This window comes from Aythya fuligula, chromosome 5, assembly GCF_009819795.1.
Source record: "Aythya fuligula isolate bAytFul2 chromosome 5, bAytFul2.pri, whole genome shotgun sequence".
In the NCBI taxonomy this organism is placed as follows: Eukaryota; Metazoa; Chordata; class Aves; order Anseriformes; family Anatidae; genus Aythya; species Aythya fuligula.
Window position 1 is genome coordinate 14,817,504 of NC_045563.1, and position 13,677 is coordinate 14,831,180.

At 39.6% G+C, this 13,677-nt stretch overlaps 1 protein-coding gene across 1 annotated transcript in view; it reads right to left on the reverse strand.

The window, feature by feature from the left end:
- C5H14orf132 (chromosome 5 C14orf132 homolog) overlaps positions 1 to 13,677 on the reverse strand; it is a 45,861-nt gene that overhangs the window by 8,825 nt on the left and 23,359 nt on the right. The gene's annotated exons all lie outside the window — the stretch shown is intronic.

A 13,677-nucleotide genomic window follows, 5' to 3' on the forward strand; every position in this document is an offset into this window, starting at 1 on the left:
TCCTCTACAGCTGAAACCAGAGGATTCTCTTGCTCAGTAACAACAAGATAAAAATACTTGCTAGTGCAGTACTAGTAACAGTACTATTACAGCTAGCAGCAGCATAGTGCTGTTGAAGTCACCATGGCCTACGAATAATGGAGGAACCAACCTAGCCTTCCTTCAGCCACATCACAGAAGGCTGCTATACTATGATAAATTACCACGCCCAATGCCCAGCAGGCTAGAAAATCAGTGTTTTTCACCGCTGTGTCCTTCAGCTCTTGCATTACATTTTGATGCTGCCTTTGGTACCAAACTACACCCCTCCTGGCTGTCTGCAGGTGTGCTATGGAGGCTGCTAAGCAGGAGAGGATTCAGGGATAAGCCACCTCTCTTCTCCCACTGTGGTGGCTGTAATCTACAAATTAGAGCAAAGAATTCCCTAAACTCAACAATAAAGTAGCTTTTTTTTTTTGTTTGTTTGTTTCTTTGATATTCAGATCACTTTACAGCAATGCAAGGCAGTCTCTCTTTCAAAGCTGAGTGCTGAACAGTTTTGTTTGTACTAGAACATATCACGTCACATTCAAAATGAAACATAATGATCAAAGACTACAACGTCATACTGCCCAATCCACATCAAATAAAATTATCTTTGAGAGCACATATGACTACACAAAAACAGTTTGCAAGAAGCCAGACAGGAAATTGCAAAAGTCAAGTGTGAAATATGTCCCAAAGCTTTTTGCTTCCAGCTTCAACACTGTTTTAAAGAGAACAAAAGCTTCCATTTCGCAATGAGCCCAGCCTGATGTTTTGAATTCAATTCCTCCAGCCTCTTTTATGGACTTGATAAAGGAAAACACTTAGTTTAATCAGAATTCCATTTTACATAGACCTTGCCATAAAAGGCAATTCTGACCCCAAACACTTATGACGAGTGTATACATACAGAAGCGCTGCCATTTAACAGCTATGGAGACACAAGTTAAAGGTCTACATAGAAAACCATGCGCATAATTTACCACAGTGGCAGCAAAATGCTCGATCTGAGATGCTTGTCTCTTTAGCAAACCATTTTAAGGGCAACAGTCTTTAGGCTGATCAATTCTGCAATGTCTTACAACTGGAGAAACCATCCTGGTGACTGTTTATGAAAGACATACAGGTATATGTGTATGTGCATGTGCCCACGACGTTGGAAAGATCATGAGAACTGTTCTGATGAGTGATAATCTGATTTTTGGGCCACACATTCTCTACCCTCCGTGAGTTATCGGAGCTGACAAGCTTCCACACTGCTAGTCCACATGATGCTGTCAGAGGGGCAGGGAGCACTCGTGTAGCAGCACAGCTACACACCATGCTGCAAGTGATGTCAAATGTGAGTCTCCTCGTACCATGTAAGGCTCAAACAAGCTGTTTTCACCATCTGAGAGGAACACATGGTGAAACAGCTCATCTGAATCTTCTAAAGGCTTGCAGTGACCTGACATAAAGCACTGACGTTCAGCACCTGGCACACACACTTTCTGTGTAACTGACTTCCAGTTTTTCTGTTTGTAGGTCAGTAGCACTTAACCACAGATCTGGAAATAAACCTTATTGCTGATTTTCTGTTGGAAGAAATAGTTTCTTTCTAAATGCACACTCTCTCTTTCTCATTGCTAAAATGACCTCATGTAAGAACCAAGGAATGGCTGTAAAGTGCCTGACAGAAAGCCCATCTCCCTTGTAAGCTCCAACACTGGCCATAAATGCTCAGGAAAAAGTAAGAGCACAACAGGACAAGAATATCTGATACTACATCTTAACGTCTCACAGCCTCCTGCTGTTCTGAGCTGAGGCAGTTCATAAGCCAGATGATAATGCTTTGGATTTAATAACTCAAATAATTCTGCTGCTTTGAACTTGTCAGCTTCCACCCGAGCTCACCTAAAGCCGCGCATCCTTCTCAATCTGGCCTCTTACTGCCACTTAACAGTAAGGGTTGCCCAGTGATTAGCATCACATAAATCAGCCATGAGAGATAAAACCAGCTCTCCACTGGAGAGGGAAGCACAGGGAAAAACATCAACTGGCAATCTATCCTTCTGGTATATTAACCTTATGAGATGAATCTCATCCTTAGCTTTGATGTCTTTGTTCTCCCCAACGGTACCATATCTTTCCTCTGCAGTATTATTTGAGGTATTGCATTTAAGATTATGAGATATCCCCTCCCAACACTAATGGGAGTTGTGAAATGCCTGACAAACTGTAAGCTAAGGATAGAAAGCCTGCAATGCTTTCTGTGCTTGCTCTACTTGTCTGTCCATGCCTCCATGAAGCAAATATATGATGATTTACATCAGCCATGAATCTCACCTCTGTCGCTGACATTACAAAGTGACATGCATCTTCTTTTATTCTCAGAGGGTTTTTAAAGTTGGGGCAAAGCTGTGCAGCACCTGTGCCACCCTCCCCAAAATCACTGGACAAGGAGACCAGAGAAAAGGCTTAACTGGGAAACATGGCAGTGTGGGACAAGGCAGAAGAGAGAATGCTGTAGCTTGGCTCTGAAATTAAACTCTTTCCTGAGTGACTATGTCAATAATGCTAAGTAGCGTTCCTACTACTTCTTTTGCTAAATGACTTCTGGGAGTGGTGGGGAAAGGATTCGAATCATTAAATAACAACAGGCAGAGAAACCAAACAGCAAAATGCCAAGTGGTAATGAGAACACCCACTGCGCTGAATGTCTCCTGCTGGCATCCAAGAGGATGTTCTAGGGTCAGGAGGAGCAGAACAAGGCTCTTGAATAGTTAAGTGACACATTTTCTAGTTAGTAGAAAAAACCTATTTTATAACCAAAAGGATTCAAGTGAAGGAAGAAAAAAAAAAGTCCCAGTCACCAATACTCCAAAAAGGATAACTTTCTTAAGTAGTATAGTTTAAAATCCATCATTTAGCAATAATACTGCTCTGTTTCTTTGAGAATCAGGGAAAAATAATTTTGGAGTCAGCTAGAAAAGTTCAACATTCTGTTCCTGCTATGTAAGGGGGAAACCAGACTCAGGATAGAGATTTGAAAGCATAGCTAAATCTTCCAGTAGTTATTTTCTACATATTAGGAAACAGCAGCAGAAGCTCTAACAGACATGCTGGAAGTCGACCCTTGCTGTAAACTTCTCTGGGAATGGGACACTGTGTTGTGAAATGTCACCCCAGCTCAGATGTTAGTTTGCAAACTTCCTGTTATTACTTTGGAATATCTAAATTTTCAGTTTCTTTCAGGTTAAATTAGGCAGCATATTTTTACATGATGACATATTCTGAACACATAAAATGAAATGAGTACATCCTTCTGGCCTGGCAATGTGTGATCACTGGAGTGTATATTTGTGTCTGAAAACCTCCTAGCTGCAATCACAAATCAATCTGACTAATGCGGTTGTTGCTGAAGATGGCAGCAATACACAAGTTCACCAAAGAATCATATTTTAATTCTTAAGCCCTTTTTAAACAAATGTTTTGCACTAAAAGGATACCCCATATGAACAATACTCTCCCTGCACTAAGTCTCTTGCCTTTCATAAATTCATGCATATATGTATTTTCCTCATCTAAGACGTATTATTATGCAAATAAAGAAGTCTTTGCTATTATTTATTTACTGGTAACATCTGTAAAAACAATTTCTTCCACCCACCATTTGCCAAAACATGACTCTACTACTTACAACACAAGGACTAGGTACACAGGGACAATCAAAAGAGTTATATGATGTTCTCTGCAAGGGGATTAGTTAAAATGCATGAAACCCCCACATAAATAGAATTTAAGGGCACCTAAGGCTATCTTATTTAACAAAATTACATAGGTCTAATTCTGAAGGGGGAGGACCCATGTAAATGCTTTATGCAGATAACTTCAAATTTGCACTATAATTAATTCAGATCTCTGCTTCACCCTAAAATCAGAGCATGAGGTTGACAAGCCTAGGAAAAACTGCTGCTTATTTTCAAAAATATGGTTGTCAAAATGTTCACCCTGCAATGGAAAACTTTCACTCTAATTTGGAAGCATCAGGATTTCACTTTTTATTTTTAATCCTACTATTCTATTGCAGTCAATCGCTGATTTTCTTCCAATTCAATGTATTCCTAGGACCTGTGTATTTCCCTCCACTGCTTTCCTGACTTCTGCTAGGCTAGATATGTCTTCGTCGTCTTCGATGAGATCACTGTTCAAAGTTGTTCCTTATCAACAATATCTCATGCCAGAGGTGCAAGTTTCAGCCTCACTGTTGACCAACAGAGAGGCTTGAGTTGACCAACAGTTGTCTAGAGATTCAGAAAGGGACATCCCAACATGACCAGAGCTGCAGCAGGCATTTCAATTCTGAGTTTGCTCTTGGCTGTAGAAACAGCTTTGCCTTAGCTAAGGTAATTGAACCAAGCTCAGCTAAACCTTTGTCTCTAAGCACAGCCACATCTCAAGTACCTTATAAGTGAACATGCCTTGTGCAGACTGGAGCACCTATCTGTGCAAACATATTCTGCTGAACCAGCTGCAAGATACAATGCAAATAACAAGCATGGAAGTATTTTTACCCTGATTATTTTTCACTCTCATATTTCTGCATAAGTATCATCCAAGATACGTTAGTGATAAACAAGTTGCAATTCCATTCCCACAAGTTACACCTGCCTAATGCCTCCTTGAAATAGCTTTTATTATTTCAAAGAACACTATGATTTTTAAACTATTATCAGTGTCAACTGACTGTTGGATCTCATCTTCCAGGTGTAGAAGACTGGAAACAAACAAGAAAGCCTATTACTTCTGACAAATGAGAAGTTTCAAATGGAAAAAGAGGAGGAGTTTCTCACTCTATCTTTGTTTCCAAGAGTTCCTTTTCTTCCAGCCAATGCCAACAATGTTGCATCAAAGAAAAGAGCAAGCTTTGCTCGGGGTTGAACAGAAATCCAAACAACCTTATGAAGAAGCTTCAGGATTTCAATTATATGTGACTTAGATTTGAATCTGTATACTCTAAATTGGAGGTGTTTATGAATACCACAAAAACATATAGAGCAGTCAAGTATGACGTGTTTTAAACTATCTGGATGTGTCAGGAACAGCCATTCACATAGCAATACTTGCTGACCTTCCACATTACCGTAATAAAATAGAGGATAATATTGTAATACAGTAATACAATACATTCTACTGGGGACACTATGCCAGAGAAAAGACCCCGGCTTAGATGCCTGGGTCCTATTTGCATACAATTATAACTTCCATGCATCCAGGCGCACATGCACATAGAAGAAAAAATTTGAACAGAGGGAACCAGAGGAGCAAGTATTTATCAACACAGAAAAACTCAGTAGGAAGCTTTAAAGTGTTATCATGAGTTGAAGCTATTCAAATTTATTCACATTAATGTTATCTTGAGTAGGAGCTATTCAAATTTGTTCACAATTTTCAAGACTGGCAGAACGGATGACCTTTTCACACCTTACGTAGTCATATTAGGGACCTCTAAGAGAACAGGAATTCCTTTAGAGATAAGAGCAAGAGTTGTGTCAGTTTAATACTAAACACAGTTTTGGAAGGACTTCAAACACCAGGCTTCAGAGTTTAATTCTTCTCTAACCATACAGCATTAGAAAGAATATCCCACCTATTAGAGGTTTTCTTTCACTTCCTTCTGATATTTCTGGCAGTGGTCACTTCAAAGCCAAGCTACTGGATTTAACTGAATTTGTATGGTCTCCTGCCCTGATCCAGGCCAGCAATTACTGTCTGGTGAAAAGAAAGGAACACTGCCCATGGCAGAGTGTCTTATGGGATAGCTTTACTATAAAGACACAAGGAGATATTGCTGGCTGGAAGCAAGCACACAGCTACACAGTATCAGTGGAAGTTTCAGCTGTTCTTAAAACAAAAGATGAAGTGGCTGTCTGTATGCTGGAGGGTAAAGAGGAAAAGAAGAGTAACACAAGCTGGTTGTAATGACACTCCATATCTGCGAGAGGAAAAGATATTCCCATCTTAAATAGAAAAGCCAAATGATGAGGTGTAAGCAGAAAACCACATAGCTCTAGAGTGGGAATATAATAAAAACTAAATGACATCTAATGTCATTTCTCAATATGAAAAAGGGTTGCACAAACCTTTCCTCCACTGTGATCTTTGCAGTCATGCTCATCTGTGACCAATTTGTTATTCTGGGCAAGATATCTTAGTAGCAGAGAAAGGGGCTGAACACCATATTTTATTTTATTTTTTATTTTTCCTTCTGCTCCCTCTCCCTTATCCTAACAAGATGCTTAGGCTAATCCCTGGAAAAAAGCCTAGACATAGTGATGGAGGAGGATGGGAATTAGCAGTCACTCACAGCAACAACATAATTTCAGAACTAAAAACTAGCTTCAGATGAAAAATCATTACACTTGAGGCATGGACAAAAGCAGTGAGTTTGTAAATGACTGTATAATTCAGTAATCAGGATGTTTCTCACAAAAAAAAAATAAATTAAATTAAATGAATTTTAAGGGGCAGATGTTTGGGGGTTAGACCTAGAAGGATGTGGTATTTTGGACATCCTCTTATTCCTCTAGAGAAAAAATAATTACATACAAATTCATCTTTGTTGCATATGCTGACCATTTTCAAACCAAAACCCAGTAGGAATAAAATTCTTGCATGCTAGCTCCAATCCTTGCTACACAGCCCATGAAAAATTAATTGGCTGAGGTTTAGATATACCACACCAACAGGCATAATATAGCTTAGCTCTATTTCATCAGAGAAATTATTTACTGCTCCATGCAGACTCAAAAGCTTTCAAATTATACATCTGATGTGTTTTACACATTAATGGTTGCTCTACAAAGACAGGCTGGGATACATTTGCCTGTTGAGGGAAGTAATCACTACCACTGCAGCTCTGCTGTACCTAATGATAGGATATAAATGCCTCATTTTCAGCACCTTGGAGACAGCCACCTGGAATCTATCCTCAAATATGATAAAATAAGAGGCCAGCGCCCTCATCATAATGCAAACCCACTGGGAAAAAAACATTCTGTGATGACTTCCAGAGATTAATTCACCCATGCAAAATACTTCCAGGCATCCAAGAGAAAGCCTTAAAAGGGAAATTAAAACAGTTTAATAGTCTCAATTTATAACATAATGATTATTTTCCTTAAGCCTATATAAGCTATAAGAGTCCTTCACAAAACAGGGGAGAGATTTTCTGTATTTTCTTTTTTTTCCCTTTCATTTTCATGTTGCATCACTTTTTCAAAAACAAAAAAAGGGGGAGGGCTGAGGTATGCTGCAGTATATTTCTCATGTCTTAAGGCTATTTTCATAAATACTTTTGCTTGCCTACTTGGTACCTAGCTGAACATATACAAAAAAAAAAAAAAAAACAACAACCCTGAAAGTCAACAAAAATGATGTCTTCCAGTTGAGATGGACAAAAAAAAAAAAAAAAAAGAGAGAGAGAAAGAGAGAAAAAAAAAAACAACTGACAGAATTAGTTATTTTCATGTCTGGAGACCTTATAAGCAGCAGAAGGCCTGAAGGTCAAGTAAAGCATACAGACCAGCTTCTAGGAAGAAAGGAGGACTGCAAAATATTATTTCTATATTCACTTCACTTGATAGAATACCAACATCTGGCAGGCTGCCATACTTCTTGATCCTGTCAGGCATACCAGGCTCAACATATGGCTTGAACAACCTATAGAATGCACATCCCCTGCAACTTATTCTGTAATGCTTCAGGAGTGACTTACACATGAAAAAGAAAGCACACTACTGTGCTTGAAAATTAATCGTGTTATCTTGCATTTTTGTGTCATGAGTGAACCATATGATACACGAGAGAATTAAAATTGGAACGTAAAAGATGTTATCTATTTCCTAGCTTCTGGTATTCGAGGAGGAACTCACAGTGATAAGAAATCTGTCTTCCAAAGGTAACTATTTGTTCCTGTGGTGGTTTTACTCAGCTCAGCAGCTGATCTCCACCACAAGAGCTCTCTCACTCTTATCTTGGGTTAAGATAAGGACAGGGGAGATCACTTAACAACTATCGTCATAGGCAAAAGAGACTCAGCATAGGGAGACTAATAAAATGTATTACCTATTACTTACAAGCTAGAGCAGTGAATAACAAACAAACAAAAAGAGACTAAAGACACCTTCTTCCCATCCACCCTCTTTCACCTCCTCCCCACAAGCACTGCAGGGGAATGGGGGCTGTGGTCAGTCTCTAAGTCTCTGCCACCCCTTCACAGTCCCTCTCTGCCCCTGCTCCATGTTGGGTCCCTCCATGAGTGCTGTCCTTCCCGAACTGCGCCTGTGGGGGCTACCCACAGGCAGCAGCTCTTCAAGCACTGTTCCCACATGGCTCTGTACCATGGGGTCCATCCATCAGGAGCAAATTGCTCCAGCACAGGTCCCCCACGGGCAGCAGCTTCCCCCAGACCCCTTCTCCTGCGTGGGCTCCTCTCCACGGGCTGCACCACCGGCTCTCCATGGGCTGTGGCCTCCGTCAGGCCACATCCACCTGCTCCACCAGGGGCCTCTTCACAGGCTGCAGGGGAACTGCTGCTGCGTGCCTGGAGCACCTCCTGCCCTCCTATTGCACTGACCTTGGGGTCTGCAGGGCTGGTTCTCACTCCTCGCTCTCCTAGCTGCTGTGGCACAGCAGTTTTTTTTCCCTTTCCTAAATCTTCTCTCGCAGAGGTGCAAACAACATGGCTTGTTGGCTTGGCTCTGGGCAGTGGTGGGTCCCTTTTGCAGCCAGCTGAACCTGGCCCTTATCTAACATGGGGCGGTTTCCGGACTCTTCTCACAGAGGCTACCCTTGGAGCCCCCCACTACGAAAACCTTGCTACGTAAACCCAATACAGTTGCATATCACGAAGAGGCTAAAAGTTTAATCACTTGCAAGGCCTGAGTGCTTAAGAACCGTGCAAGTGCCATCAGGCAACCATTTCAACCATCTTCTGGGATTTACTGTTCCCACAGCAGACCCCAAGGAAAAGATCTAATGTGTTTTTCATTCACTTTGGTGCAAAGTCAACAGGCTTGGTTTAAACACATTTTACAAAAGACTTAAAATAAGCTTCAATCACTTTGCTTTCAAGTAGAAGAGAGGCACCCATATGGGACACTTACTGGCTCTTTTGAGGGGCAGAAGCCTTCATCAAAGTGTGTGAACAGCCTTCCTCAGAGCCAAATATTCCATATGTTTTCACAAATCCAGATTCTCACAACTTAGGTTTTGCTCATGTACAAAGACTATCAAGGGATGATTAAGTGTGGCTGAGCTAGACAGCAGTTGATGATATCTTTATCATGCCAAACAAAATAGAACAGCCAAGTCATCTGTGTTATGTTTAAAACTGTTCAAACAGTTCAAAGTACATTACAGAAAAATATAATAAATTATACATTGATTCCTTTTCTCTAGATAAGTGTAAGTCTGTATATGTGTATGCAAAAATGGCACTCCTTAGTGACTGCTTATATACATATGCACAATATGGGCACGAATCAATGTATAATTTATCATACTTCTATTTGCAATTCAATATTTGTTCTTTGAACTGTTGCAGTTGGTGTGGCTGCATGGGATAATTAACAGGCATGAATATGTAACAGCTTTCCTTGCGAATTAATTTTTCCTACCCATAAGTGACTTCTGCAAACTTGCTAAGTTATTTCTGTGTTATAGAATGGTGAGCAGGGAACAGAGAAAATAAAGTTTACAAAATTTATTGGACTTGCATTCCTACCCCCCCCCCCCCCCCCTTTTTTTTTTTTCTTCTTTTTCTGTGGAGTCTGAACTATGGAAACTCTATTAGCCTGGAGAAGTGGAACAGTTCAGGGAGGTGGAGTGGTTTGGTGGCCTTTCAAGCCTTATAGGAGATACAAGCTTGCACTTCCCTGGCACCTTTGGATTTTTGAACCAATGTTTTCAAAGTGCAAGCACCTTAAGTCACACATAACAGGAGAGAAATGTTATTGTCCATGAGCTTGATGACTGTCCCTGAGTCTGACACAACCCAGGTACAGAATAAATAACCACCACCAAAGCAATGCAACAGTTGAAAAGTCTTTCATGTGAAAGGTGTCAAAAAGCAATCAGAAAATGGACTCGCTCCAAGTTCAAGCAGTGTTTTTTTCTAAAGCCTGTCATGCAAAATAAAAATACATTTTTTTCTTCAAACCTGAAGCTCAGAGTCATTTGAACTTCAGATGACTAAAATAAATAAATAAATAAATAAATAAAAATAGCTAAAGGGATATCAAGTACAGGCACATACCCTTACACTGATACTTGCACATGCAAGCACGTATGTGACCACACACAAATTTTTGCAGTGGTATCTTGCACCTACATGTGCAATTTTAAAATAACCTATCTAGCCAAAAGTAGCCCAAGAGCCCAATAAACTTGAACTACTGGAATGCAAAAAGCTAAAAGACCATCCAGGCAAAAGGAGGCAATGATATTCACCTACCCACACAGGGACTCAGACCATCAGTGCCAAAGTCTTCAGCGTTGCGGCTCAAGCCTTTTTCAGTTTGAGCATCACTTGTCAAAAATACAACATAGGAATATTAATAGGCAGCATGGGAGTCCCTCAATAACAACAGTGCAAATATCTTGTACTTGTAAAAATGCAAGCATCCCTCCCTCATCTTTAGTCACTGTTATTCTGAAATGATGTACCGAAGGGCTCTAGTTCAAAAATACCTCCAGTACAGTTATGCATCCCATACCACCATTCTGTGGCTTGCATGGACAAATCCATAACATAATGGCATACTGAGAACTCAGGAAGAAAAGTCACAAAGAAAAAGGATTCCAACAGATGACCCAAGAAACAAGCAGAAAACAGGCAGAGGTTCACTCCATCTGGTTCATGCCCACAGAAGCAGTCTCCCTAAAAACATTGTTAAATTTACCACCCATCCAAAAGGAACCAGATTTAGAAATGTAAACTGGGCATCTGGATCTCCCTTTGGAAGACAGTTATTGCTCTTCATTTGCAAAACAGGGGAATCTAAGTACATTGATCTTGAGGGAGTGCACGTGCTGACCATTCATAGAATTATTAAGGTTGGAATAGACCTCCAAGATCATCTGGTCCAACCGTCCCTCAACCACCAATATTACCTAGTAAACCATGCCTTTAAGTATCACATCCAACCTTTCCGTAAATACCCCCAGGGACGGTGACTCCACCACTTCGCATTCAAATGCCTGATCATTTGCAAAATTATAAGAAAAACTTTTATATTGTCAGGTGCTGATAGAAACTTATTTCCTACTTCCATTACTACATTTAAGACTTTAGAGCTGAAATAAAAAGTAGCAGTCACATATACACCTAAAATTATCTACAAAGACCCATCTCAGAGGTAACTGAAACAATAAATTAATAATACAAGGAATAGCAGAGGAAAAGGAAAAGATTTTTCAAATGAAATTGTCATTTCTTTTAATCAATTCTGCTTGTGCTCATTTTGAAAGTGCCTTGAAAATCATGAGTCCTTCTGTAATACGAATGATTATACACTAAAAGCATATTCAAACAGATAAAAACAATTAACAAATATATGACCCAGATAACAAATATGTGACCATAATAAACAGATTAGTGTGTTCACCCAAATTAAAATGAGGTCAATTAGAAAGTTTAAAACATTCCCAAATAAAATAATGTTTTCAACATATTTGTTGGTAGCCCTGTACAAAAGAGAACTTTTTATGCAATTTTTCTGTGAGACCTCTTCTCACTCCTTAAAAGCATGGATGATGTTCAGAATGCTTTCCTCAGCACATTCATTTCCTGATCCAGTTCTCCCCTGAAGACAAATTGGAAACCATGAAGTAATAACACATGATATGCTCCCTGACTGTAAAGACTGTACAAAATTGATCTCTGCAGTGCATCCTTAAAGGAGAATATAATTTCTTTCATCTGTGGTTTACCATTACTTGAAGTTCCTCTAAGATAAAGAAAGACATTACTTATTTATTGGCAAGTACATAGAATTAATTGCAGAATAAAATCACATTTAAGCCGTCCTCTGTCTAAAACAGCATCATTTTTTATCACTGATAAAAACAGCAATAAGGACCACCCAGCTTAAAAATTTGACACCAGCTACATAAAAATAAGCTTCAGCTCAGTTCAGGGACCAGTGGCCTAGAGAGGCAGGCAAGTAAAATACACACAAACAGCAACAAAACCAACCAACCAACCAATTTCACTGGCTTGTGTGGGAAATTTGCAAGTCTTTCTAAATTATTTTGTTTCTACATTATTATTATGAATTCAAGTCAAACAAACAAACAGAATTTAAAAGATGAGTATGATATGGTTTCAGGCCAATTCCAAACCACATCCCAATGCAATATAATCCAGAGGGCTTGCAGAAGCCAGTGGAAAGTCTCTACCAGATTTAAAGCAGAAACAGTAACAGCCATAGACAACCACCCAACAGAAAAAGAATAGTTTGAGACAAACGGGGTGCTCATAGGCTCCTCTCGTGCTCATCAAGAAAATATTGTTTGTGTCCTTACTATTGCTTGAGTCAGTACTTTGGAAACTTATATTTCACTGTCCTTCTTTTATCTCTTTTTCGTTCTCACTTCTTCACGAAAGTTCAGTGTTTGTTGGGGTTTTGCTTGTTTCTTTTGAGAAATAGTTGAGCTCCATTGCATTTTTGCTTAGTTTTAGTTTACACAAAGACTACCACACTGAGGACCCAGTCTTCTCTGGACACTTGACTACAGTATAACTGTATAATTTATTTGCCACTGTAACTACTATAATTAGTAATTGCAACTACCACTGGTTCTTTAAACAAAGATCTAACACAGTATAAGCAAGCATATGCTTCTGGATAGTCTTTATCCATGCAAGGCACATCCATGCCAGCAATAAGCGTGCAAAAATCAAGCTCTTTGCATTAGGTTTATACTATTATTTTTTTTCCCTATAGCAGCAGTTTGGGGGATTTCCCCAAAGCAAAAAAAAAAATAAAAAAAATAAAAATCATCCTTCTAATTTTTTCACCTCATTTATGCTAGGAAACACAAGAGAGAGGGTACAAAACACACTTATATGAAAAACAAAAAAGCTGCAAGTCAAACCTCCTCAGAAGGATTACATGAAATGTGGCTGCAATCCCTAAGAAGGACTGGGTCCCAGTAAAGTAAATAAAAGAGCAAATGCAGCATGGTTAAACTTTAATTATATTTGGCTCTCTCAAAGCAGATGCTCGCAGACAGATTTCTGTTTCACCCACTAATGACTGTCATACACAATCATGTCATCAATTTCAGAGGGCTGCAGGGTTTATACACTTGCAGGCAAAACTGACAAGACACAGCTAAAGAATATTCGCAAAGTCCAACACCCTGCTTAGTCCAACAGGGATATTTAGATACTGCAGTGATGATAAGAGAACCAGATCATGCCATGCAGTTTCAGTAATTCTAACAGGGAGAGGAATAGTCATCAGGTTATGCTGGTACCTGTTATAGCTTCTGCATGTAAAAACAATGGCCTTCCTGACTGTGGCTTGGGCTGTCATAGTGTGGTCCTCCTCTACACTTCCTGGCCTACTTTTCCAGATCATCACATGTAAAGATAACAGGAGGTAG